The sequence below is a fragment of the Rhinatrema bivittatum genome, chromosome 2 (genome assembly GCF_901001135.1).
Source record: "Rhinatrema bivittatum chromosome 2, aRhiBiv1.1, whole genome shotgun sequence".
NCBI lineage: Eukaryota > Metazoa > Chordata > Amphibia > Gymnophiona > Rhinatrematidae > Rhinatrema > Rhinatrema bivittatum.
The window spans coordinates 80,250,922-80,274,283 of NC_042616.1; the positions used below are offsets into that span (position 1 = coordinate 80,250,922).

Sequence of the window (23,362 nt, forward strand, 5' to 3'; positions counted from 1 at the left end):
GTTCACTGCAAAATTTTGGCGAAATCTCTGTAAAAAATTTGATATAACCCTAGATTTCATGATCGCATATCAGCCCCAAGCTAATGGCCAGGCTGAACACACACTAATCATTCCCTAAAACAATTTCTCAGAACCTATGTCAATGTTCAACAGAATAATTGGGTTGATCTTCTACCTTGGACTGAATTTTCCCATAATTCACATTCCTGAACAGCCACAGGAGCCTCACCATTCTAAATTGTTTATGGCAAACAACCCCTTCCACCTTTGCCATTGCCTTTATCCATTCCATTCCCAGCGGCTCAAATGACAGCCGAGAAATTGAAACAATTGTGGAATCATACCCAACAGATGATTAAACAATCAGATTTAACAGCCAAAAGACTTTTTGATCGCCATCATAGACCGGCACCTCAATTTTTGTGAGGAAACAGAGTTTGGCTTAGTACTCGTAATATCCATTTAAAGGTGCCTTCCACGCATCTGGCTCCCTGATACATTGGTCCTTTCACTGTGCTCAAACGATTAGGTCCAGTGGCATATCAACTTCGATTACCTCCTTCTTTAAAGATTCACAATTCCTTCCATGTTTCTCTTCTTAAACCACCCATACTCTCGTGGCCCACTCGAGGAATTCCTGATTCACCACAGTTTGTGGTGGAGAGTGACATTATCTATCAAGTTCATGAAATCCTGGACGAAGATGGGAGTATCTTTTGTCCTGGGAAGGATATGGCCCAGATGAGAATTTTTGGGAACCGGCTTCAACATTTTAGACAAGTATTTAATTAAACAATTCCATGTGGATCATCCAGGAAAACCCAAACCTTCTGGAGGAGGCCCTAGAGGGAGGGGTACTGATGCGCTTTCGCTTTTCCGCTTACCAGCGGCGGTCGGGTTGAGCCTGGTTGTGCCGTCTTCATGCCGGCCTGGTCGTGGTGCTTTCATGCCAGCGCGCGCAAAAATCTTTGGCGGTTTGTTCGCGGTGCGTCTTTGATGGGCGCACAGGTCCTCCAGCCGGAGGCAGGGGCTTTGTTTCCGGGATTGGGTCGTTGTTGGGGCTCTGCTGGGCGCGCGATCAGGGCAACGTGGGTGCTCAGGTTCAGTTGTCTTCCTCGGGCTTGGGTTTCCCTTGACATCGGTTCTCTGCCACACGGCTAGTTTTCTTTTAAATGTAAAGGTTCACTGTTTTTTTCACTCGAGGCTTAATCAATGACATCACAGTGCAGGGACTATATAAGGATAGTCCCTGCACTGCACTAGTGCCTTGGCAACGTTTTTTTTAAAGTGTCAGGTTCTTTTGTTTCTTAGTCTCCTGAGATGCCTGAGGTTTTGGTTTTCCTGAGATTTCTTCAGTTTTCTTGTGTTTTCTTGTTATTTTCCTGTGTTTTATTGTGTTTTCTTGTTATTTTCCTGTGTTTTATAATTCAAGTTGTTAAGATACCAGTGATTTTTTAATAATACATCTTTTGATTATTCTGCTGACATCCTTTGGTCTTCACTGACTACCAAGAATTTCACCATCGGTCTTGAGCTGAGCCCAGATCCCAATCTGATACCCCATGTAAGTCCAGCTGACCCTGGCACCCGAGGGCTCAACCTAAGGGGAACGTGGGTTGGTATTGGTAAAGTTTAGCGGGGTTCAGTTTTGTCCAGTCTCGCCTCCTGAAGGAAGGATTCCATTTCACAAACTGGATCACCTTTCTTCAGTCTAAGGGTCCACTTCAGTACAGCTCAGAACACCTTCCTACTGGTGTGGTTTAAGGTCCTAGAATCGTATAGTAAAATCTCCATTGGATGCTTTCAAATAATAGTATAACAAGTAATCTAAAATATGGAAATGCTTACAGAACCAACGAGGCATGCAAATGACCTGTTATTGCTAATACAAGCTCTTCCCTGGAAGTGTTGCTGTTGTCCTTTTCGCTTTTGACAGAGATTTCCTGTTGTGTAAGGTTCGCTAGCCATAAGCTAAAATGCGAGCAGGATGGGTGTGATCAGCAGGTAGGAGGAACAGTCCGGTTAAGTGTGGTATTAAGTTACAGCCAGATTTTTGTAGCCTTGCTTTCCAATTGAGGTGGCACAAGAACAAAGTGTGAGTCTTGCAATAGATTTCTAGGGAGAACTCTTGAACTAGGAGAAAGAATCTCTACACTTTCTCTACAGGTGAGTGGCCCGATCGCTTTCATCTTTGTATGTAAAAGAAAAAAAATGTGTTCTGTATACGATTTAAGTTTCCAGGCATGCGTCCGTGTTATGAATGAGCACGAATACCCCAAGGTCTTTGCATCGTCGGCAATGCACAAGTAGCAGGGCTTGGAATCGCGGAGTTAGTAAAAGCGTGCGCTGCGCCTTGTTTTCGGGATGAAGCCCTTCTTTGACTGTAAGGCATTAAAAAAAAAAAAACAAACAAACAGAAACTGGAGGAGTTTTGTTAATAATCACTACCCGCATTCGACTGCCCCCCTTGTTTTAAAGAGCCTTTTCATTTTCAAGAATCAGAGGCAAGACTGAGGACTGCCGAGCAGCGATCACGAGCGAAACTCCCGGCGGCGGCTCCTGCCCTTCCTGGCACAGTGGCTGCTTGCCCGAGGACAGCTTTTCCTTTCCCATCCCAGCAGCAGAGGTTACGGCTCCCGAGTGGATGCCTTTCCTCACTGTGCACTACAAGTTCCAGAGAGTGAAGAGAAAGTATCTGCTATCTGCGAGAAAAAAAAAAAAAAAAAAGCTTTTGCTGCAAAATACCCCAGGGACTCTGTAGATAACGGGTTAATCGTTTAGCCATAGGCTGCTCGGCTGGGCTTTTTCCTTTTTAATGTGAACAGGATGTGAGGCTCAGGCGAGAAGACGTGTTAATGAACTTTTACCTGGCTGGTGTACTAACAGCTGTTATACTTCAGAGAAATGGCAGAAAAGTGGAGCTGAGGATCTGTTATTTGGTAATCTGTATTGTTTTCTAGACATGGATGTGAGTGATTCGAAGAGAGAGACGTCGGTCAAAGGAGAGCAGGTGGTCTTGGCATCCTTTAACTGAACTGTGCCTTTGCGAGCTGGGGTGGGGTGGGTGGGGGAGGCGCTGTCATGGCCGCCCTGTCACTCGCGCGCACTGAAAAAAAAAAAGCAAAGGTGTCTCCGTTTCAAAGAATGCGGAGACGTAGCCCCGAGAGGCTGCTTTTGGAATCAGGAAATCGTTTTCTCTCCGCACCCACTTGTGTGCTCGCTCGAGCCAGGTGGATTTATTGTTGCGCAAACAATGGTCGCAACCCCCCTCCCTCCCCGCCGTCTAACTCCAGTTGACGCGTCACCCCCTGGCATTCATTATTTGCTAAGCTGGACTTCATGGCAACCGTCGTCAAGATTTTTCCAAAAGGGAGGTGGGAGGGTGGAGTGCTCTGGTAACTGCAAAGCCAAGTTAAAGCTGCTGGAGAAAAAAAAAAAAAAAAGATCTGTCACTTATGCACTTGAGGCAGGGAAGCGCATCTTCAAAAAAGCAAAGAAAAAAGAAAGTAACTTAAAATATATAGCTGCAGCCAGCTCCGATTTTAAGAACAGTACATGAAAGGGACAAGGCAACCCGCAGTGCAAAATATGGGGGTTTGAGTCTTGTATAAAAATGTTCACTGGAAGCCTTCATTATCAACAGCAGCTATGGGAACAGGACAGCTCTGTGCTGTAAAATCCTTTAAAGCAATTGTACTACTTACATTAACCAGGAAGTGAAGGGCAAGCAAGAGATTTACACTACTACTTGCTACTATATCAGCAAGGAAGCTAGGCAGAGTAGATAGGCCTTAGGTTCTTTATCTGCCATCATAATCTTTGTTTCTGTGTAACTTGCCTATTTCTTTGATCTTTTAGGTCCTATCTTATTTTTAAAGTCTCTCACATTTTTATCCTGTCACTTCTTTCTGAGAACATTAAGAACATAAGATGTGTCTTGCTGGGTCAGATTGGTCTATCAAGCCCAACATCCTGTTTCTGACTGTGGTCCATCCGGCTCACTTGGAAGTCCCCAGAAAAGGGGCAGCGGAATATTGACCCACCCCCATTCCGATGCCTATGACCCCCATAAGATCACCGCCCTGTTGCCCTTTCCCAGATGGTGAGCTCCGCATATGCCTAGCTAACAAATATTAATGGATCCACCCCTCCAGAAACCTTTTCAAAACTTTTTGTAAACACAGCTATGCCATTAGCTTTGACCCACATCCTCAGACAACACATTTCACAGCTTAATTGTTCACTGATTGAAAAAATACTTTCTCCAGTTTGTTTTAAATCTACTATTTGCTACTTTCATGGAGTTTTCTCTAGTCCTAGTACTAACTGAAAAGGTAAACATCCATTCCCTATTTACCTGTTCCATCCTATTCATGATTCTATAAATCTCTATAAAATCACCTCAAAGCTGGAGAGCCTTAACCTGTTTAGCCTTTCTTCATAAAGGTGCCATTCCTTCTCCATTATCATTTTTATTGTCCTTCTTTGTACCTTTTCAAATTCTGCTAAAATGTATATAATAAAATGTGTCCTTTGTATTACAAACACATCACAATGTTTAAAATCTCCCCAAAGTGTATTGTACAGACGTTTGCTTTGGATTCTCGCTTTACATTTTTTTGTGTTGATGACTGCATTGGTTAGGGATGTGTAGCCCCAAAATATTTGGTCAAGTAATTATTTCATTTCAGAGTTGTTGGGTTTTTTTTGGTAAGATTCGGTTTGTTTAATACTTTTACGGTTTGGTTTGTTTCCCAAACCAAAAAAAATATTTACCCTTCCCTCCAAAAAACTGAGAAAAACCACACAAAAAAACCAAGCCTCCACCAGGACCAGGCCTCGGCTTTGAGGCCAGATCCGAAGCCTAGGCCCAGCACCAGGGCCCTGACCCAAGGCCCGATACCGGTGATGAGGCTTAGCCTCGGGTTAGGCCCAAGGCCTGGTCCTGTCGCCTAGGCCTGGCACTGAGGCCCGATCGGTGCCGGGGCCTGGTCCCAAGGCCTGATCCTGGTGCCGAGGTATGGTCCCAAGGCCTGATCTCAGCACTGTGGCATGACCTGAGGCTTGTTCTCATGGCCAAATTGTAGGCCCTATGGCAAAATCGTAGGCTGGTGCAGGATTTCTGAGGCCCAGGCCTCCCAATGTTTTCTTTCTTCTTTAATCTTCAAAAAATGATACAATTCACTTGAAGGAAATGCTGCAGTGACCTCAGTATGGGTCCTTCCTCTGATGTACAGCGATACATTTCAACATCTGTACATTAAAATGGTGCTGTCTGTTCCAGAGGAAGGTGTGGCAGTACACGGTTAAAAGACCTCAAACAAAGAGTAGGACTAAATGGTCAGTTGAATACCACAGAGATCTGTGCAGTATTCATAAATGATCTGGATAAGGGAACAAGGAGTAAGGTTATCCAATTTGCAGATGACACGAAATTATTCAAATTTGTTAAAACAGCAGCAGATTGTGAGGAACTGCAGATATTATATAGGAGGCTATTTTTGTTTTGTTCTATTTGAAATGAACAAAAAATGACCTCATTCATTGCATTTTAAGCATTTGTTTTAAAAGAATGCACATTCCTAGTATTGGGGGTTCGGACGAAGATTGGCACAAGAAGCATTGACTTGCTTTAGATTCACAGAGCTGAAAGTGGCTAAGTTGGAAGTGCTCTGTAAACTTGGAACACTAAATATGTTGGGAATTATATATCTGAATGGAAAAAAGCGGGTACCTCAGTGATTTTGTTTGTTTTTAACTGCAAATTTAGAGGTCTGTTTACCAACCAGTGAAGTGCATTAATTACCACAGCTTCCATTGCTGGCCATGGGGCCTATTCATTAATAGTGTGCATTGCAGGTTAGTAAATACTAGATGTTTAACTATTACTCAAAAGTTGCTAGTAATGCTCCATTTTCCAGTCACCAAGTATGTCCATCATTACTGAGCCTAGGACCGCTCTTCTTTAGAAAGAGACCAACACTTCCTACAAACTCTAACGCATGTTTAGCAGATTTAGCTACTATGCATCCACCTGTGTTGGAAGAAAATAAATTTATTCCATTGTGAAATACACACTGCAAGTCGAGTTTCTCACCTGCTTATTTCTCCCTTCTATTGCTTTGATTTCATGTTAGATGAGTTATTTAGTGCTAAAAGATCCATACGGTGCCTGTTAAAATCTGCTACACAGTAAGTCCTGGTTAATTTATATCTGTTTTATTTGCTCAGCTTCTTTGTAGATTAAGCAAGCTTCATGTACACTAGTCAATGTGAAGTCTACAATGTAACCCATTAGTGATCGGTTGCTAGCATTTTCAGACAACTGGATAATCCAAGCATGACCAAGCCAGAATTGGTATTCCCTTTGATCTCCTGAATTTAGACTATTTCATATGAAGTCACTCTACATGATCAAAAAAAAGTGATTGTTCTTGCCTTTTCCATATAGGCATTTTTTTTCCAGTAAAGAGCTGTATTTTCAAAACTGTTGCTTTTACTCTGTGTCTACGGCTTAACATCCTTTGAAAACATCCTTAGCTTTGTACATTTCTGGAGTTATTTAAAAATTGATGAGAAAATAATTAAACCAGCTTTATTTACTCCAAAAGACTTTAACATTTTCAACTGCATCTTCAGGGTAATTTTTCCAAGTAAGAAGATCTTTATTTTGAGTTTGCAAAACCTACAGAAGTGTTCACTGAGATTTTTATTTATTTAAAAAATGTATAGCCCGCCTATGTACAATTAGTAAAGCTCATAGTGTGCACTAGCACACCAACAGCTCTATGCTTTATGAGATGAGTTTGAAGAATGGGTATCTTACTGTTAGAGGCCCCAGGCTAGACCCAATACTTCTCACAGTCTTCATACCAGAGCCCCCATCTGTATAAGGAACCCATAATATTGATCCAAGAATGTGTTGGATGTTAGCTGGATTTAATACTTTTGCAAGAGAACTCCAGCTACTTTTGGACAAAATCCACTCAAGGGCAAGACACTTTATTAAGATGAGCATGGTCACATCAGGATCTTCATTGTATCAGTTTTACTAATCATATATTTATTCTTTCACAATTTTTAGTCTATTGTAACATATTACCGTTGTCATCTAACATGACATACCTAATTTGATGCTTTTCATATCCACCCATCCAAAGGCATGGGTGGATATGTAATGGGCACTTGTTAGGAATTAGTTTTTCTTTTGATAGAAGAGACTTTTACATTTAAAAAAATATTTAAATGTGATTTGTCATACTATGTTGTTCTAACACTGCAATCAGACTGTAGTCCCCTAAAATTACTGTCAGCATAGAACTTCAGTTTTAAATGCCTGCTGATAAATAATATGGTCTCCCGAACTATGTTCAGTTCTGGAGACCGTATCTCAAAAAGGATAGAGACAGGATGAAAACTGTCCAGAGGAAAGCAACAAAATGTTGTGGGATCTGTTTCAGAAAATCTATGAGGAGAGGCTGAAGGATCTAAATATGTATACTCTGGACGAGAGGAGGTGCAGGGGAGATTTGATACAGACCTTCAGATGCCTGACAGGTATCAACAATGCACAAACTTCAAACCTTTTCCGCTGGAAAGGAAAGAGTAGAACCAGGGTTCATGATATGAAACTTCAAGGGGGACGCCTAAAAACCAATATCAGGAAATATTTCTTCATAGAAAGGGGGGGGGATGCCTGGAATGCTCTCGCACATGAGGGGGTAAAGACAAGAACAGTTAATGAATTCAAAAGAGCATGGGACAAATAGTGCGGATCCCTAAAGACATTTTTGCATGGGGGTTACCTGCACGGAGCGGCAGTTACTACCCTTAACAAAAGGAGAGGCAGTTACTATCATAAACAAATTGCTGGATAGTCTTGATGGACTATTTGGTCTTTTCCTGCAGCCATTACTATGTTATGAATATAGATAAATGGCCTCTGACCGACGTGCCGCGGATGGGCAAATGGGAGAGCTCTGACAGACGTGCCGCAAATAAACTATGACGGACATGCCGTGCCGTGCAGCCACCGAGAAGCACATTGTCTGTTAGATTACACAAAGGCTCTTAAAGTGAGATAACGAGATCAATAAAAGTGCCAGTTCAGAGTACATGGCACCATGCCCCAATGCCCTTCTATCTCCTCCTCCTCCACCTGGGCAACTTGAGCTCCATTGGGGAGCATCTCCGATGAGACCAAGCATGAGCACAGCAAGCAACCACCAAACCACCATGTCTGTCCCCTGGTGCTGACACTTCACTGTATGAAATTCATTGTGACAAAAAAAGGACATGGGAGCTCTGACCGATGTGCCGCGAATGCACCAACATCTCGCCCGTTTTAACGGGCTCGATGGCTTGTGTTATTATAACGCAGACAGAAAATTATATACAGGAGACCTGAGAGGCTCCCTAGTAATGGTAACTATTTAGATCATATTGTGATGATAGAATCAAACTAGCAGCTGGGTCTGTCTGACAGGCTGCATAATTAACTAGAAGTCCTACTGGGAACAAAGGTGCTCCCTTAGCTGGGTCTGTCTAGCAGCTTCTCCAGGGGAGCTAGGATGCAGCAGGCTTGGACAATAGCCACGCTAGTATTGCTGGGTGTTTAGATTATTACAGAGCTTTTTGATTGGTAGAGTTGCCAACTGGCTTCAGATTTTCAGTATAGGTTGATCCAGTCCTAGTTTTACCCCTCGCATACAGAGAATTGTACTTCTGATTTCCCTGTTGCCTTTCCCATGAAAATCAAGACTATAAATCACTACTTGCAATAGGGTTAAAATCAGGACTAGATCAGCCTGTTCTGAAAATCTGGAACTAGCTGGCAATCCTGGTGGTTAGGCACTGGGAAAGGTGGGTGCTGGAGGGAACTAAATGGAGAACGTGTGTGTGCTTTTCTACTGAAGCTGGTGGGAGTACAAAGGAGGAGATCAAGAAAACCACTGTCTTGGATAAGGACAAATCTTGTAGGTGGTCACACTCTGTAGCTGGCAGTGTAGACAGAATAACTAGGCAGAATGAATGGGCTGGGTGGCCTTTTCTGCTGTCATTTACTATGGTAAAAGCAGCAGCACTCTGGGGCATGTTCTGTTGCCTTACAAATATACTTCTAAAGTGAATTAAGTCACTCATTCCACCATCCTACAACACACCTGAGAATGCATTGTTGAATATACGCCCTATTTATTTCTAGAGCCCTTTCAATTAACCTTAACATACTATATAGGCCAATAATGTATCCTTATGTTTAGGTGCTGTCTTGTACGACTATCTTTTATATATTGATATTCTGTATTATACTATTGGTATTGTTCATTGATCTGTTTTAGCAAAGATATAAGGACAAACATTTTCAATTATCTTCTTTGCTATCCACTTAAGTTCCTAACTTTTTATCAGTAGCATGCTTTGTTATGTTAAATACTGGGCTGTACAGGATCTAAAAATCTAACTCTAGAAACAACACTGATCAGTGCGTTTCTGACTTCCATAAGTAGATTTTATGAATCCTTTCATAGGCAATTTATTTTATTTTTTACTTTTCTCCATTTTTGTGTGATACATATGGATAGAAAATAATTGTCTTCAAATTTGCCTTTTGTGCCTTGTGTGCTTCTGTAATAATTGGAGATCCAGGTGGCAATCTTCCTTGCGATTAGAACGGGCTTTTCTAGGTAAGGCACATGGCAATTAGCCATTCTGAGAACAAAATCAGAATGTTCCCTGAATGACAACAGCAAATGGATAAACTGTTCCAGTCTTTCCTATTCAGAAGTTTGATGGGGGAAAACAGTATCTAGCTTAAGGGATTGATTGCACAAGTCCTCAGCTAGTGCTTATGCATTCCTATATGTAGCTGCTTATGCTCCAGCACATGATTATCATTCATAAAACACATACCTAGAGCAGTTTCCAAATTATTGTTCATGGCTCATTTAAGTCTAGGCTTTTCTCTACATACTCATGGCTTCACATAAAAGTATGCATTTCCTTGTCAAAAATATGTAGGAACTCTATTTCATTGAATATCTACAGGCACTTGATGCATTTGCTGTTTCACTGCCTACAGCTACCTAAGACTGAGGGCACTTGTGAATAGATATTGGAGAAGAAAGAAGAAACTAAAGGGACTTTATTTTTATCTGATACAACTGCACTGCAGTGTGCACCAGCCCTAACTGTCTATTAGAAGAACATGGGCATGCATGGTGATGTAAACCTGATACCCATGAGATTGTTTCTCTGATGCAAATCATGATGACCAGTGAAAGAGCTCAATTCTTCCAAATTCTGGAGTCATGTAAATGTCCCAGGATCTGAAGACATTCCAAAGATTTGACTTTATTTGTATCCTATTTGTTTGACGCCACTCAAATGTATCCATTTACATTTTTGGGTGGGGAAACATATCTCTAATGCTGCTCACCTGGGCTGGCCTATCGTGCCCCCTACCACCTCTCCTCTCCCTCACGTGCCCCCCACTTCCCACACCTCACACACACACACACACATTTCACTGGGTACATTTGTTCCCATATTGTCTACCTGTTCTGTGCCACCCAGCCCAAACCCTTCTCCATGCCGCTCCACCAGTTCCAGATGCAAGAGTCACATCCAGTGAACAGACAATTTAAGCACTTACACCAAAGAAGACAAAAACACAGATTTCAGATGTAATATTTAACTTTAAAAAAATTTTTTCTTTTATCTTTATGGTGAAATGTAGAGTGTACTGCTGCACTGGTTAATTTAACTGTTGTAGCTACTGCTATCCTCTTGTCCACAGCTACTGGTAAGTGGAGGAGCAAACTCCCCTGAACCTGCAAGGTGGTGGGTTTCCCCTCTCCTGACCCCCATCACCGTTCTGATAAGTTGCTCCAGGGAGGTGAGAGTGGTTGGTTAAAAAGAGCTCCCTCTGGTGTACCAGGTATATAATTAGTTTTGAGAAACCATGCGCATTACATGGCCACAAATTTCTCCACTTAGGCCTGAGAGACCTCAGTTCCGTATAGGCCATCCCAATGCTGTTAACAGGATCTACTGCTTCTGAGCACTGTCATTAGTCTTGGGGTGCTCTCCATAAAGTCAGAGGAAATTGGCAGTCACTTTCTTGTTTGTTTGTTTGTACTTCAAGTTCAGTTGAAACCAGGACCTGCTGCTATGAGCCTTCATTCACAATTACCCAAATATTTTTCACACTATTTTATGTCCCTTCACTCCTCCCTTACCCAACATACCTAGTCTGGTCATTGCAGTGATGGTCTTGATGAACCAGTGCTCCTTCTGGAGCCCTGCAATCATGGGCCCTGAATCTGACCAATAAAGTGTCACCATTAAGCAATACCCACATCGCATGTAGAAACTGTCCACTGATCAACGAGTGATAGATTATTGGCGAATAACACGTTGCATCTAATAACTTATTACTTCAAATGTATCCAATTCCCATTTCATCGATTTTTAAAGTAGATTAAAATAATCGCTTTATTTATTTCATAGATATTTAATACTTAAACGCTACGGACCATCATACCACCCCGCGGTAACAGAATATCTCAAAAAGACAAGGGAAGTACCATTTACTGCTTTTAAACAAAGAAAAAAGAAAAAATGTGTCTTTAAAAATTGAGTTTTACGGACCGATGATTAAAGGTAACCCCGAGCAGTGGAAACGCAAGTAAAAGTTGTTTTCTTGCAAAACCGCAGGGTGCTATGAGCGTTTAAGTATTACTAAATATCTATGAAATAAATAAAGCAATTATTTTAATGTACTTTAAAAATTGATGAAATAGGAATTGGATACATTTGAAGTAATAAGTTATTAGATGCAACGTGTTATTCGTCACCATTAAGCAATAACCATGATTGTCTCTATACGCACACACATGCACAATAAGAGGGCTGCAGATGCTACCTCTGAAGCATCCCCAGCCAACATATTGGATGGGTGACCCAACTCAAGCATTAATCTGTGGACCTTCCACATAGCAGTGCATAGCAATAGTTGCTTTTTTAACCAAGAGCATGGAAATTAATCTTCTATCCTACAGCCAAGAAGTACATTCCCTGGATCACGATACTTACAGAATAAGAGAATGCAAGATATGTAAAATGAAAAAATCTAATTCTTACCTGCTAATTTTCTCGAGTCTTACCAGACTAGTGCAGATACTGGGTTTTATTCCCTTTCCACCAGAGGGAGCCAGAAAATAATAGTTTTGATTATGTCACCCCATATAGGGTAGTATGCAACATGAAGCCGTTCAGTATTTCTGTATAAAGCACACAATACTCTAAAATTGGAACTTTTTCCCCCATGAAACAGAAGGGGAGTTAAAAAATTGACCCCCAATGGAGCCTGAATCTGCAATGTAAATGAAAAATGTAAAATAATAACAGCAGTGTTTGGAGTAGAATACATATACACACTGTAAAGCAGGCAAAAGGCTAAAATGCAGGAGGGATTCTGTACTGATCTTGTGGGACTCAAGGAAAAAGATTGTAGGTAAGAACTACATTTGTCCTTTCTTATCATCCCACCAGACCAGTCTAGAGGCATGAGATGTACCAAAGCCACCTCTAGTATGGAAGAATTTTACTCTCTTCAAGAAACTCAACACATCTGAGTAAGCCACTAAGAAATCTTCTGCACTCTTTCACTGAATCACATAACAGCTGCCTCCTGCAATCCCTCCTGCAATCCCTTTTGCAAAAAGATAGAATCAAAGACACTGGTGCTTCAAAAAGGAAAGAATCTTCTTCTGCACATCAACCCTCAAAGCCCTTCCAGACACTGATACAGGTCAAAGAAGTTGACTTCTTTCTTGCCTGAAGTAACATGATCACCATCTCAACAAAATAACCTTTATTTTTTTTCAATACCCAGACTGTGAGACAAAAGGGAACTGCATCTTCCACCAATATCAGACCTTGATGCAAAAGAAGGTAGCTGGAATCCAACCCCAACGGTGCTTCACGCACTCATGAGATCTGCATTCCAGGGGTGTCCCAAGACAATCTGACGCCACCAACATTACCAGATCATGATGTGGTAATGTTGGTGTCTTCTGAAAAACTCTTCTTATTATTGACTATAGCAGAAACACTTGCAGCAGACCTACTGAAGGCTGTTAGATTCTGATTCTCCCCTTTGACTGAAAAAACGAAGTACTTAGCCATTTTTCTTTGAAGCCATAAGATCTATCACTGGCACTCCCCACCTGTCCAGGACCATTACAAAAGCTAAATTACTCTCCTGGATCTAAGATATGATGACTCAGAAAATCCATTTGGACATTGTCCACTCCTATGTTGTGAGTTGCTCAAAGATATTGAAGATGATGTTCCAAATTTGACAAATCAAAGAACAAACCCCCTAAACTTCATTAGATGTCCTTGGCTCCTCCTGTAGTGGTTGTACCTTTTTCCTCCATGAAATGACTTAGATCTTCCAACACTATGCCCTTTCTGAGATGTGCTCCCTTTCCTCAGACAATAATGTCTTGCCTCCCTAAACTTGGATATAAGGCAAACCTCTCTGGGATCCTTTGGGCATATCCTTTGGCAACTTATGGGACTTTGTTTCTCTCAGGATCTTCACCAACTTATCCAGATCCTCTCCAAAAACCAAATTTACCCTGAAAGGGCAATTTACCTAACTTTGCCTTAGGGCTACGTCCACAGACTAATTATGCAGCCGCTATAGACTAGCCATAATGGATGGCACCATATCTCTAGCGAAAGTCCAAATTAGATCACACAAAGATGAACTAGGCCTCTAGCTTCTATGCCCTTCTAGGTGTTACTCCTTCTTTAGAACACTCAATCAGAAGTTGCTGTATCGACTATAAACAAGCTTTGGATATATAAATAAAGCACACCACTGCCCGCAAAGTTAAGTTGGAAACCTCAGTTTGTTTCAGACTGATATCCATTCTCCTGGTCTGAGCATTCTTCAGGGCTGTACCATCCCCCACCCCTTCACTAGTTGTTTTCTTGGTCACATGGACATCCATCTTCAGGAATTTTAATTGTTTCACTGAGTCATCTGGAAGTGGGTAAAGCCTAGCCATAGCTCTGCCCAATTTCAAGCCTGCATCCTGAGTGTCCAGTTCTGCGGTAACTATGGCCTTTACTATCCTGTGAAATAGAAACACCTTAGCTGGTCCCCAGAGTCTTTCCAAAATAGGGTCATCTTCCTCCTTAGTAAGTTAATCTGCTCTTCAGCAATACCTTCTCCAAAAGGGCTTGAGTGATCATGTTAGGTAATTCCTCTTTCCTAAATAAAAAAAACTACTCATGGATCATCCCTTTCTCTGACAGGAATTTCATCCTCTTCCAGGTTGTTCTTTGGGGTCACTGTTCCCCATTGTGTGATCACTAGAAAAGGTCTGTAAGGATTCTGACACTGACAAAACTGATCTGAAATTAAAATCCAACTCTGCGTCCAATCTTGCCTTCTTAGCTTTAGTTGGACCTCTATAATCCTGAGCAGGAAAACTTGGAACTAGATTTAAAGGATGTGGAGTAGAATCCTGAGCACCACAAACCACAGGAAAAATGGCGTGGAGGACCCACAAATCAGAATTTTGCAGCAAATCTCCCAAGAGACTCAGAGTTTATATCTCTGTAAATAGCTTCCTGCTCTGTCTCTTGCCACTGCAGCCAGATAAAATGACTGCTGTTCCTTCCCTAGCAGGGAAATACACACAAAAGATACAAAGAGCATAAGAACATAAGAACATGCCATACTGGGTCAGACCAAGGGTCCAACAAGCACAGTATTCTGTCTCCAACAGTGGCCAATCCAAGTCACAAGTATCTGGCAAGTACTCAAATATTAAATAAATCTCAAGCTACTATTGCTTATTAATTAAAAGCAGTTTATGGATTTTTCCTCTAGGAACTTATCCAAACTTTTTTTAAACCCAGTTAGACTAACTGCTGTAAACACATCCTCTGGCAGTGAATTCAGAGCTTAACTATGCACTGAGTGAAAAAGAATTTTCTTCGATTTGTTTTAAATGAGCTACTTGCTAACTTCATGGAGTGCCCCCTAGTCCTTCTATTATCTGAGAGAGTAAATAACTGATTTACACTACCTTGTTCAAGTCCTTTCATGATTTTGTATACTTCTATCATATCCCCCATCTCAGTCATCTCTTCTCCAAATTGAACAGCCCTAACTTCTTTAGCCTTTCCTCATAGGGCAGCATTTCCATGGCCCTTATCATTTTGTTCGCCCTTCTCTGCACTTCCTCCAGTGCAAATATATCTTTTTTGAGATGCGGTGCCCAGAATTGCACACAGTATTCAAGGTGTGGTCTCACCATGAAGCAATACAGAGGCATTATGACAGCCATAGTTTTATTTGGAATAGTGCGCACCAAAAACAATAGATGGAAAAATACAAAATTTCATGTATTTTTCTATCCTTTCATTTTGAAATTTTCCATGTCATTTCAAACAAATCCACATCCCTAATAGTTACCAATCTCACTGCAGCATTTTTACATGGGCCATAGACTTGAAAGAGAAACATAAATGAACGAAATGAACATTTTCATTTATATTCATGGGCACCCTCCATTTATTTCAGAGGGCCACAAATGAAATGAAAATGGTCTCATTCATTGCATTTTACCCGTTCATTTCAAACAAATGCACCTCCCTGTTGGCCACAGGCCAGCTACGGTTCTGAAACAGGTCTCATCCTACCGACTGTTTCTTACCCTCCTCTACTGCAGATTTGAAAACAAATACGTGAAGTGCTGGAGTTGTTCAATGACTACCATCTGCCTGGAAGCACAGAAATAAAGGTTAACAAATAAAAACAAAAACAAAAAAAAAATAAGGTAATATTCTTCTAGATGTCAAGAATGTATTAAGTTAGTCCAAAAAAGATATAATTGCGATGGAGAAGGTACAGAGAAGGGCTACCAAAATGATAAGGGGAATGGAACAACTCCCCTATGAGGAAAGACTAAAGAGGTTAGGACTTTTCAGCTTGGAGAAGAGACGACTGAGGGGGGATATGATAGAGGTGTTTAAAATCATGAGAGGTCTGGAACGGGTAGATGTGAATCGGTTATTTACTCTTTCGGATAGTAGAAAGACTAGGGGGCATTCCATGAAGTTAGCATGGGGCACATTTAAAACTAATCGGAGAAAGTTCTTTTTTACTCAACGCACAATTAAACTCTGGAATTTGTTGCCAGAGGATGTGGTTAGTGCAGTTAGTATAGCTGTGTTTAAAAAAGGATTGGATAAGTTCTTGGAGGAGAAGTCCATTACCTGCTATTAAGTTCACTTAGGGGTAGATTTTAAAAAGCATTTACTCGAGCAAAACTGGTTTTTGCTCGAGTAAATACACTTTACTCAAGTAAGTGGGCTTTTCAAAATTGCTACAATATATGCCATTGAATTGTCCATAGAATTTACTCAAGTAAGTGCACTTTACTCGAGTAAATAGCTTTTGAAAATTGCTACGATATTATGTCACATTTACATGCGTAACTCCTTTGAAAATGACCCCCTTAGAGAATAGCCACTGCCATAAGCAATGGTAACATGGAATAGACTTAGTTTCTGGGTAATTGCCAGGTTCTTATGGCCTGGATTGGCCACTGTTGGAAACAGGATGCTGGGCTTGATGGACCCTTGGTCTGACCCAGTATGGCATTTTCTTATGTTCTTATGTTAATAAAATGGTGCCATTCTCCCAGTTTGCGGGGTAGTGTATTATGATATGTGCACAGTGAAGGCGCACTTTTTCACTTGGCCATAGGTACCAAATTGCCTGGCAGTGGCAAAGAACGACGTTTTGATGATGTCCCTTCCATACAGTGTAGCATGCCGCCTGCAGCCCTTCAGTATTTCAAAATTCTGCCACCCGATTGGTCCTGGGAGCCCTTTTGCCTGAAGATGTTACACCTTTTCATGCCTACGTTGGTTACCGGTTGCGCAGTGAATAAAATTCAAGGATATTGTTATGATACTGTATATACTGTAAATTACTTCAGGATAGTGTGCCAGTTTATCTGTCCAAGTTGGTTAAAGAAAACATTCCCAGTCGATCATTATAATTCCACCAATAGTCACTATCTTGAGGTCCTCAGTGTGAAGACTGAAGTCTTCAAGAGACGAGAAACCATGCTCTTTCCATTGTTGGACCTGTCTTATGGAACAGTCTGTCAGAAGAACTGTTTCATAAAAAAATAAAGGCATTTTTATTTCAGGAAGCTTTCTTGCCTGATTCTGCTTAAAGTTATAGGCATTTTTTATCCAATAGTATATGGAGGAAGTGAGTTTTTATATGTACATAAATGATTGCAATGCTCATGTAATTTATGTTATTGTTTAATGTTGATGCTGGAATCTGCCTAGCATGACTTGGCAGTGGTACAAAATTGGCCTGGAGTTGTGGGGCAAATTTGCTCCTAGAGGTTCGCTTTTGGGTGACTACCTAGTTCAGTAAGGCTGAGCTGGGGCTTACTAGCTTGCTCCTGTAGCCTGAGAGGGGTTATAAAAACCAGTGGCTCTGGTTCCCCATCTACACTTCCCACTTCCTTGTCTTCCGCCTTTCCTTCTCATCTAATCAGGGTTTGGCGTTTAAAGGAAAATAAAGTCTTGCTGCTGTAGCTGCCCATTTAGCACCCTTTTGTCTTCTCAGGGAAGTATCTTATTATATCTATCTTTTTGATTTGGTAAGGTTGATAAAGTTTAAAAAGAAAAGGGGTGCTAGTAGCATAGTTTCTTGGCGGTAGCAGAAGCTCAGAGGTTTCCCCTAAGGTGAAGATGGCCTCAGCGAGAAGTCCTCAGTGAATTTGAGGGATTTCTTTTTCTCTGTGAGGATGGCAGCTCCCATGGAGCACAGGGAGCACTGCAGGGGCTATCACAGTGGCTCTGCTACAGCAGAACTTTGACAGGCCTGCAACGAGGAAGGAGAATCATGCTTTGTGTCCGCTCCAGAGCCCCTCTCACCAAAGCATGATACATACAGCATTGGAGAGGGGGGGATCAGCCCATCTTAAGCTCGGTCTCAGGTGTTCCTGCTAAGGAAGGATAATATATAGAAAAAGGATACCAAGCAAAAAAGTTGCATATATTGTATGCTTCGAAGGCATTATGATAATTTTTAAAAATTTGAATTTTATTTGTTAATCTTTATTTCTGTTGATTTATATGAACCAGCACAGCAGCCAACTAGTCTTCCTAGAACTCTGCCCTGGGATCCTTTACAGTGTTGACCTGGTGCCTCTGCCAGCAGGTTGAACATACAGCTCCTCTCTAGGGCTGTCCTTATGTTGGGGGTGGGGGGGGGGGGGGCAGGGAGAGATAACCTGGGTAAATTGGCAATGATGTGGCAGATGAGATTTAGAGCTAAATGCAAGGATTGGGCAAAAAAAAAAAACCAACCCAAAAGAGGAAAACGCCAGTAAGTCAGTTTGCTTACATAATTTTCTGTAGGTATAAGCAGATCAAAGGGAATTTATCTACACTGTACAAACAATATATCAATGGACAGTACAGGGATCTTGTAGGGAATCATTTTAATGCATGAACAAAAACAAAACAGTGGCATCCAGGAGTCGTGAAACTATGGAACATTCTGCCAAAGGAGATAAGCATGGCTACAACATTAAATAGATGTTTAAAGAAAATTAGACAGGTTTTTGGAGGAAAAAGAGATCATGGGCTATCTCACAAAGATAGCCCTTAAAAGAAGATTGGAACTTTGTTATTTCTGTATTTAATATATAAGGAGTTTGGAGTGCTCCAGTGCTGACCCTCATTTAACCAAATGCAAGCATCATATTAGTACCAGCAAATTATCATCATCATTTGGAATTCCTTGAGATCATTGTCCTCAATGGATAAATATGATGGTAAGTATACAGATGGCTAATGAGGCAAATTCTGAAACCACATATTCTATAACAATGCCAGTATACAGTAAATTGAAGTTATTTGTAATAAGGATTGTTTGGGAGTTCCTTTGTGCCCATTTGGCAGTTTCAAGCCAGCAACTTTGTATATCAAACTGTCAGACACCATAGTGAACACTAGAATTCCAATACGAATGTTCAAGGCCAAACTGTTCCCGTGTTCCTGGATTAATATTGCACTTAATAAGATTACACTTTAGTACATCTCTATAACGTTCCCTCTGGCCACCTCTAGAGTGAATCTTTTAAAGGGCCTCTCAGCCACAGCTACTGCTGCCGAGGAAAGCTTCTGCCTCATCCAAGTACATAATAATGACCATCATGTTGCTGCTGTCTTTGTGCCAGGTCATGACTAGAAGCTTCCAACTGCTGCACAAGGCTACACCCATTGCCACTCGCTGAATACTGAAGGGCTTTTAGTAGATTTGAATTTTTAGATTTTATTACTCACTTTTCCCAAATCGGAGCTCAATGCAAATTACATTTCAGGTGTTATCCCCTTTTCATATGGGGTCATTTTCAGGTGCTATAGGGTTGGGAAAAACTGACTGCAGATTCTGAATAGGATTCTTCCGATGAGGGATAGCTTCTGCTATAAGACCACTCAGTCCAAATAAACAGTTCACACCCAGAAAAATATGTTCTAAACACTCACTTACACTCTAACACTCACATTCATGCACATGCTCATTCTCCCACATACCTGTTCACTTACACACTCACTCCTCTTATTCTCCCACATCCACATCCACATAGATGCTCACTCACGTCTCTCCCTCTTCTACACACACTTATGCCCACTCACTCACATATAACCATTCACTCTCATTCATGCCTATGCACATTCACTTCTCTCTCTCTCATAGGCACACTCACTTTTCTCTCTCTCATACACATGTTCACACACACATGCTCACTCAATTCATTTCCCACACCCTGAACCCACAAGAGTCAGCTTCCTCCTCCTCCATCTTCTTTGAGCATGCACAGCTGATGGGAGCACTCCTTTTTACATCTGTGCAGGCTGATGGGCAACCATCTTCTTGTTTGGTAGCACAGCCAAACATGCTTCCTCCTTCCAGCCACACAGCTGACTTTCTCCACTTCCTTCCCAGCTGCATTGGCCAATAGGCAAGAAGGTGACAACTCTCTTCTTCCGTAGCACGACTGAACACTTTTCCGGCTGCACAGCTGACTCTTCATTTTCTTCCCTCCCACATGGCATCAGGGACTCCGTTCAGTGCATGCACAGTCCACGTCTATAGCCCTCATGGTGTTTTCAGATGTTGACTCAGAGACCTGGCAATTCTTTTAGAATTCCAGAGTCTGAGCCAAATCCAGAGAGTTCCCAGGTATACAAATAACCTATAGCATGAACGCTAAAGAGTAGCCTCAGGGCAGAACATTTCTTTATGGGACATTGGAATAATACATTTCACAACATTATTCTCTCAGAAATGTAAAAGCATAAGAAAATTATTAGAAAAAAAATGTAAATGACACCAAGGTTTAAGACCAAATGAGAGAATAATGTAGTCATGAAATTGAAAAAATTGATACTCAGAAGACTCTAACTAGGTCTCTTGCTTTACAACACTACTACTTAAACTGAAAAAATAAGTCTTTCTTCATGGTTATCCATTTGCTTCTGGCTGAGTTATCTAACCACGCTATATATTTTCTAGAATTGCTTCCAGCTAGTGTAATGATAAAGGCAATGAGATCTTACTCTGAAGGTCATGCCCTGATCCTATCAACTGTATATTATGCAACTATGCTGTATTATTTCAAGATGTTATCTTTAAAATGCAAGAAAAATCCAGAATTCTAAGATTTGTTTTACAAGAAATTTATCCTTGGAGTAAATGAAGACCAGGAAGTAGAATTGACAGGGTTTCAGGACAGACAGCATCAAAATGCATGCCATTTTGTAGTATAAATGCACCTTAAAAACTATGTCATCAAATTACAGAGCAGAATGCTATAATGGAGAAAGAAAATACCAGGAAAATGTCTTATAAACCAGTTTGTAATTATGTCCAGTCCTGGGCCTGTGTTGTTCACTGAATGTTCCATAGGGGGCTGCTTTTACCTATGGGCAAAAGGACTGCTTCCCCAGGCTCTGCATAGCACGGGGCGATTACATGAGCATACAGGCTTCTGCCCCAATGACTCTATTGTCCGGTGCCCCAAACCTCAGCAGGGAACAGCTCACTGATTCCTGCTCCAACCCCTCCCCTCCTGGGCAGCTGCACGGAAAGGGGAGAGGGTGAGCCTGGATTAGACAGAACAAAACAAAGAAGCCACTTTGCTTCCTAATCCAACCCCCCCCCCCTCTTTCATTCAGGGGGAGGAAGTGTGGGGTGAGCCTGGAGAAGACAAGGCACAGCAAATAATTGCCGCTCTTACCCCTAATTCAACCCCACTTCTCCTGTTTGCTGGGAACAGAAGGGGAGGGGAAAGGAAGGCATGGACAGTACAGCAAAGAAGAATTCAGTTTTGTCTGCATATTTCTGTTTCTAATTTGTGTTCATTTATTCTGCATTTGGTAAATATTTGTGTGTGCGACCCTAGATGAGGTGTTCAGCTGGCATGTTGTTTCTGTGTAGGGATTTTTAGCAGTCCAGCTTGCTCTGTTTTCCCAATTGGAGGTGTACTGGTGTTATAGGGCCTGGTGTAATATCTGCAGTGTTGCTTTTTTGTTTGTAGGCTTGCTGCGGTTCGAGTCCTGGGAGTTAGTAGTATTTTGGTATGGTAAGTTTGCAGTATAGATTCGGCGTGACTTTTTTTTTTTTTTTTGCAGCGTTTTGTGCTACTTCACAAAGTATCTGCTAACAGAGGGTGTTTGTCATTTGTTACTGAGCTAGCAACAGAATTTGACATGTTTGTGATTGGTGAGTAGTAAGGGGAAATATTCTAGTTCAGCCTAACCAGCCACTTCAAAGTATACCTCCAACAAACGCAGTATGACTTTCTTTTAGAGGGTAATTTTCAAAGGGATTTCATAACATAAGAAGTGTTTTACCCATGTAAGTGAGCTATCAGAAAGTTGCCCACCTGTATGCGGGTAAGTATACATGTAGCTCTGTAAGCCACACACTTTTATCCACGTTGTAGCGGAGATATTCCTGGGGTGGGGTTAGTTTGGGGAGAAAACTACACACACAGTTTTGTATATTCAAGACTAGACCTGTTGTTTCGGTTGGAAACAGTATCCACAGGAAAAGCAGGTGCAAATCTCCACGGGTAATTTTTCCCGAGGTAGTTTTCAAAGGATAAATAAGGGAATAGTTTTCCTTTTGAAAATTGGTGCAAGGACTGCTAATATAAAGGACCCACAAACATCGCAGTAATGTGGGCAGTTTGAAAATAGCCCACTTAATTTATAAATTTATGCATTCATTGAATTTATTTTTTGTAATTTACTCCCAAAAATCACAGATGACACATTCATCACATGCTGTGACATGATCTTCTTATTTGTATTACGTGTGTATAAATTAGACATTTATAAATTAAGCGAGCAATTTTCAAACTACCCATGTTTCTACAATGCTCGTGGGTACTTTATATCTATACCCTTCCACCAGCCCATTGATAACGCAAGACCCTTAACACCACACTTGCATCCTGCCGCATGGATCGGTGGGAGGAAAATGCCTCATGCTCCACTTGCATGGGCCCATGCAGACCGGTAGAAGGCAGAGGTGGGCTTGTGTAGGCCAGAAGGAGGAGGCAGCATGCAACTCACATCCTGTCAGCTGGTGAAGAGGAGGCAAACTGAATCAACAAGTTGGCAGCATCAGATTAACAGGAGGGAATGGAGGAAAGGAGAAGAGTGCTAGGTTTGAGGAGGAGAAGGGAAGGCGACAGTCAATCTGGGCAAAAAATAAAAGGGTCCCTTCCATAAATGTTTGCCCAAAGCTCTATAAGTGGATAAAGTTACCCTTGTTCCAAACTATTTCATAGTATTCGTAATATCTTTATTAAAAAGCTGTGAAGAGAAGGAGAGATTGACCTTTTTCTAATGCTTCAGCAAATCTTTATCCTACATTTTATTCTTCAGTCCCTTTGTCTGGCAAGTCGTTCTCAGGCCCTCCAAATCAAACATTTGCATGTACTGTTTACCCTTACCTGTTATGTAATGTTTATATGGCCCTGCATGTCTGTCCTTGCTCTGAATGTACTTAAAAGCATGCTAGAATGCAAATCCGCATGTTTATTGTGAGTACCAATGGTTCTTTCCGTTGTGTGGACCTATCTTAGACTGCTACCATTTGTGCTATGCTGATAGCTAAAGACTGGAAAAGAAAAAACCTTTCTGAATAAGACACTGTTGTACGCCAATACATCTATTATCCATCTGATTTTTATTAGTTGTCCTGTCACTAAAGGCAATGATTTCC

General features: G+C 41.4%; 1 protein-coding gene across 1 annotated transcript in view; it reads left to right on the plus strand.

Annotated features, from left to right (window-relative positions):
- Positions 1-2,011: 2,011 nt before the first annotated feature.
- VILL (villin like) overlaps positions 2,012-23,362 on the plus strand; it is a 195,916-nt gene continuing 174,565 nt past the window's right edge. The window contains exon 1 of the mRNA XM_029588369.1: positions 2,012-2,166. The gene's annotated coding sequence lies outside the window, so the exon portion shown is untranslated. The remainder of the gene's footprint in view (positions 2,167-23,362) is intronic.